The 5,680-nt window shown below is 35.2% G+C and overlaps 1 pseudogene; it reads right to left on the bottom strand.

The window, feature by feature from the left end:
* Positions 1 to 261: 261 nt before the first annotated feature.
* LOC132172755 (ammonium transporter 2 member 4-like) lies at positions 262 to 2,589 on the bottom strand (annotated as a pseudogene).
* Between the last annotated feature and the right edge of the window lie 3,091 nt (positions 2,590 to 5,680).

The following is a 5,680-nucleotide window of genomic DNA, read 5'->3' as shown; positions in this document are numbered from 1 at the left end:
ATTTATTATATTATATTTATCTTATTGTTAATTATTTAAATTTATATTATTTAGCATCAATAAAATTTTTTGCATCATCCATTTAATTTTACAACAAATAAATGGCTTGAATTGGCTGCTAGAAATGGCGGTTTGGAGTGGCAAAGTGCGCATAATCAAAACTCTACGTAAAAACTGTCTACGTACGCTACACCAACTACGTACGACAATAGTGTAATACTGTTGAAGGCTGGATCGGAACCGTCAAAGAGAATTGATCAACTATACCATTTGAAGTTGACCAATAGACTTTGAAGTAGTGGATAAGAACTCTTGTACATCAAAAACTGAATTAGTCTTCGAATTCACCACTCTCTCTCTCTCAGCCAGCAAGCCAAAAGCTTCCTCTCCATGTTTTGCATTGTCACCAGTTTGCAATTCATCATCATCCACTCAGAGGAACTATGAACCTAATCAACAGGCAAATCAAGCTTGTTGTAACGATGTTCAAGCAAACCACGAAAAGAATTCCTCCAAGTTGAATCCCCATTTGTCGTAAACCAGCTGAAGTTCGACCGTTTTGAAGGCCATATGCTAGGCCAATGTACTTTTCCCAGTCAGGCACCATGTGAAACAGGCGGCACAGCTTTGGCACAGCGAAGAAGCCGGTGAGAATGCTGCCAAGGCTTCCGGCAATGGCGTGGGTGTGGAAAATGGCCATGGGGTCATCAACTTGCCTTAAGAAGCTGACCTTCTTGTGGAGCACTATCATTGTGTACCATGGAATGCTTCCTGAGATCAATCCCATCAGGATGGCTGCCCAACCTTGCACAACTCCTGCACAATTTAAACCCGACATCTAATATTAGAGTTAATAATTTTTTATACAATTCATGAATCTAGCACAAATTTAACACAAAATAGTGAATTATGGTCCGGTTTACATTAGATGTCATCCCATGTATGAAAAACATTTCTAGGTAAAAAAAAAAAAAAATTACCAATCAGCAAAACATTATTGTATCATGGTCGTGAATGGCAATTCCGTTAATTTACCAGCAGCAGGTGTGATGCAAACCAGACCGGTGATCATTCCCTGTACGGCACCAATCATGGAGGGCTTGCCAAAGAAGGAGGTGTCAAGGACGATCCACGTGATGAGGCTTGTTGCAGTACACACGTGAGTGTTAAGGATGGCTAGAGATGCATCGGTGCTGGCCGCGAACGGACCTCCACCGTTGAATCCTGTCCACCCCATCCAAAGCAAGCCTGCGCCCGCAAGCATCAGAATTATGTTGTTTGGTGAGAAACTCTCCCTATCCTTCTCCGTCCTCGGGCCAACCTAAAAATAAAATAAAATCAGATATGTTTGAAAAATAGAGTTTTAAGTTGAGAATTTGTTTTTGAGAAAACCTTTATTTTTAGAGCATGCTTGAGGTTATGCTCGAGGAATAGGGTTTTTAAGTAAAAAAAAAATGTTTTTTTGATAAAAATTTCATTTTAAAGTTTTTATCAAAAGTGCGTTTTAGCCCCTTAAAAGCACTTTTAATTTTTTTATCAAATAGATACTTTTTTCTTCAAACATACTTTTTGAGTGTTAAACGTACTTTTAGGCCATTTTAAACGCACACCCAAACAACTTCTTAAGCTTTTGCTAAAATTGCGTTTTTGTCATTTTTATGCTTTTTGAACCCTTAAAAACACTTTTAATTTTTTTTACCAATCTGAAACTTTTTTCCTTTAAATGAACTTTTTAAGTGTTAAACGCATTTTTAGGACTCTCAAACGTAAACTCAAAAAGGCCCTAAATCTGATAAATGAGTGTGTAGCATTATGAAAAATAATTTGTGTCAATAATTTACCCATATTTTCTCATATTCTCGTATAAATTCAATAAATCAATCATTAGATTTGTGGAGTCTATCATTGATATATGTGAAATCTACATAAATTCATAATGTAATAGTTAATTTGACCTATATATATATATATATATATACAAGTTATTATTCTTACCCAATAAGCTGCGGTAAATCCAGCAACACCGGCAGAGAGATGAATAACATATCCACCCGAAAAATCTATAATCCCAAGCTTCGCCAACCACCCATCAGGGCACCATATACTAAACGCACCCACTGTGTACGAAGACGTGACCCAAAGCGGCACAAACAGCATCCATGCACGAAAATTCATCCTACCCAGAAGCGCACGCGCTCTGAGAATCAAAGTAATCCCGGCGAACACTCCCTGAAAGAACACCATCGTCGCCGTCGGGAACGACCCCAGGAACGCCTGCCCGAGAAGAAACTTCTCGTCCAACGCCGCCCCCCGTTTCCCCAAGAAAAGGACGAGCTCGTCGCCGGATGACATCCGGTAGCCCCAGCCGACCCAGCAGAGGAGCACTGCCGCGAAGGCGTAGAAGGCCATGAACCCTGCGTTCACCGCCCATTTGGTTTTCACGAGGCTGCCGTAGAGGATGACCAGGCCCGGTATGCTCTAGAGGCCGACGAGGGTAGCGGCGGTGAGCTGCCACGCGTTGTCGCCCTTGTTCATCCGCTCGGGGCTTGCCTCATCGGGGAAAAGGTTCTTCGGAATTAGCTCCATTGTTGAGAGGGAGATGAGGAGAGAAAGAGAGGGTTTGTATAATGGCTTGCGAGTGCATGTTGTTTCTGTGTGTGTGTGTATGTAGTGGATTACAAGGACGGCAGTGTTGGCAATTGTTGCCTTTAGTTTTGAAATTTCGTTAACGTCAGGTGGTGGTGAAGACGAACGTAGCAGAGCAATCATAGAAGGCCAAATGCATGTGTTTAGAAGAAGACATAAATCCAAAAGGCCGTCCATTTTTAACAATATTATGCAAAAATAGGAAGAAAGCGACTTATATTTTATATTTTATTTTTATCTTTTAAAAAATTTCATTTTAGATCCTTGAATTATCGCGTATATTGAGAAGACTTCCTAAAATTCAGAAACTCTCAATTTACACCATTGAATTTTCAATTTTAATCAATTTACCCCCTTCATTAGTTTTAGCCGTTAACTTCTAACAGAAATGCCTAAAAAGATCAAATTACCTTCATTTTTTTTTTTTTTTAGAGGAAAAAATGGGTACAAGGACCCTACAGTACGTGGGTCAATTTTTTTTTTTTTAATAACTTTTAATTTTTAATTTAAAATTAAGGGTAAATTTGAAATTTTATAAAAAAGTTAGGGGTATAAATGTCATTTTATCACTTTTAAAGTTTAAAATTTGACAGAGAGGGTAATTGATTGAAATTGAAAGTTTAAGAGTGTAAATTAAGAGTTTTTGAATTTTGGAGGTTTCTCAAAACGTGCGGTAGTTTAGGGGACTAAAGTAGAGTTTTTTTTTTTTTTTTTTTTTTAACTTTTCTCAATTTTGCTTTTCAAAAACATTTTTTAGTTAATCCAAAAAAAAAAAAAAAAAAAACTTTTTCAATACTTTTTCACATGTGGACCCATAAACAACATTTCTAAATGTTAATTTTTTCATAAACTCTTTTCTTTTTTTTTAAAAAATAAAATAAAATCCAAAACCAATAACTTTATATATATTATCGAAAACTGCATGTACCCATCGGTCCACAATTTCTGTAGCCTTTTTTCCCTAGAAGATATTGTGTGTGTATGATTATGGTTTTGAAAAGTATTTTTTGATTCAACTTTGAAAAAAGTATTTTTGATGCGATACAAAAGTGTAAAGCATTTTTTTTTTCTATTAAAAAAGTGTTTAGAGGTGATATAAAAGTGAAAAGTATTTTTTTTTGTGAAATCCACTTGTGAGAAAATCTTTTTTATATATATGTTCTACTTAATAAAATTATTTGGTTGTGTTTTCAAAAAAACAAATACTTCTTACTTTGAGAAAACACAAGCAAGGGTAAAGTTTACTTCTTACTCACAAGAAAAAAAAAAAAGAAAAGAAAAGAAAAGAGAGAGCTCATGTGGCCCCCTTATTTAGTTTGATTTTCAAACAATATTTAAAACATATCAAAGTAGATTTTACGCATATGATAATATATGTTGAATAGGTTCTGGTGAAGGAGGGAAAGAGGGAAGATGAATTGATTTAGTGACCTCCACTTTATGAGACGTGAGCTGATTGAGCTATCTTTTGGAGACACAATAAGATAACTTATATTGGTTGTTATTCAGATCCGATTCTCTTCACTTTTGTTTTACATGTCTGTATGAAGGGGGGAGGAGATTCGAACTAATGATATCCGTTTCTTCAAGTATTGTTTCCAGCTTATTGAGCTACTATTTGAGGACATGATTCTTTTCACCTAAGTGTAATCAAACGTGATGATCTTTTAAGATTTTTAGAATCTAAAAGATTACCCCCATCCAAACGCCCAAGTAGGCTAGTAGTATGCTCATAATTGTATATTAGCTATTTAATTGGCCAGTGGCTCTAGGCTTTTACAGCTTTTTAGTAGAGTGGACCATTGGTTATTTTTTTCCATATAATAATTGTTTGTTAATGATTTTGAAAAAAATATACATGTTTTTGGTATTTTCAAAACCATGATCAAAGAAGGCCATTATCTTTAGAGTAACGCTAAAAACCACACTTTTATTTCATTACTATTCCAACATATATACTAATTAATTTACCTTTGGATCGGCCCTTAAAAAAAATAAAGATTGATTGGCACTACCATTTCTAACATCAGTCTAAATATTTTTTTTCTTCATATATATATTAAAAAGAAAAAGATTGATGCATTGTTCAATTCCCAGAAACAACGGTACTAGAATTATGACCATTTCACTTGTTGTCATTGAAGAAGTCGTCACATTTTAATTTAAGAAGTCGTCACATGCATTTATATATAAGATATTAAAATTAGATAAGGAAATAAAATATCCATCCTTGATTGATAAGGACGTTGAAGAAATATATAACATGGATGCATAACAATTCAAAAGGCTAGCTACTCTGCCTAGCTACTAACCCAATTACATGGCTTCTCAATTTCCTTGCTAATTAAATATTTAATTAACACAATCTGACTATCTTAATTATATTCTTTTTGTTCTCAGCAGAACTGGTCGATCTTCTTCTGGGACATTATGTGTCGGCCTGCGCGTCACTAGCTTAATTTCTAACTACGGGCATCATCCGTAACTTGTGAGTAAATAAATCTTTTTGTACAGTACGACTGTTTGACAATTTGGTGCTAGCTAGCTAGTTTAATATTAATTAAATTATTAATTACATCACCGGAGGAAAAGAAGAGAAATCATAAAACGACGTCAGACGTGACTCTCTCGACGACAAAATTTTAGAAAATTCAATGAAATAGAAATTAATAGATGGAATTATTGTTAAGATCGAGTCATACTTGATGAAGTAGGTGGGAAATTAGAGAAAATCAGAAAAAGTATTGGGCACCATTTTCAATGGGTCTCCGTTCAAGATCTCTGCTCCCAATTTCTAGATAACTTTACTCGCAAGATTTCAATTGATCGATCGAGCAATGCAATGTATCATGTGTGTTTGACTAAAGAAATATTTATACATAAGACTTTTGACTGCTCACGTCTTTGTCTTTGGCGAATAATTCTAGCGTAAGGAATGGGTACAACTTTTACTCACCATTTTGGAGACTTTTTATATGTAATTAAATACCGATGGTCTTAGCATTCCCAATTAAGTGCTTCTCTCTTTCTCTCT

Source organism: Corylus avellana, chromosome ca2 (assembly GCF_901000735.1).
Source record: "Corylus avellana chromosome ca2, CavTom2PMs-1.0".
Taxonomy (NCBI): domain Eukaryota; kingdom Viridiplantae; phylum Streptophyta; class Magnoliopsida; order Fagales; family Betulaceae; genus Corylus; species Corylus avellana.
This window is presented reverse-complemented; position numbering and strand designations above follow the sequence as displayed.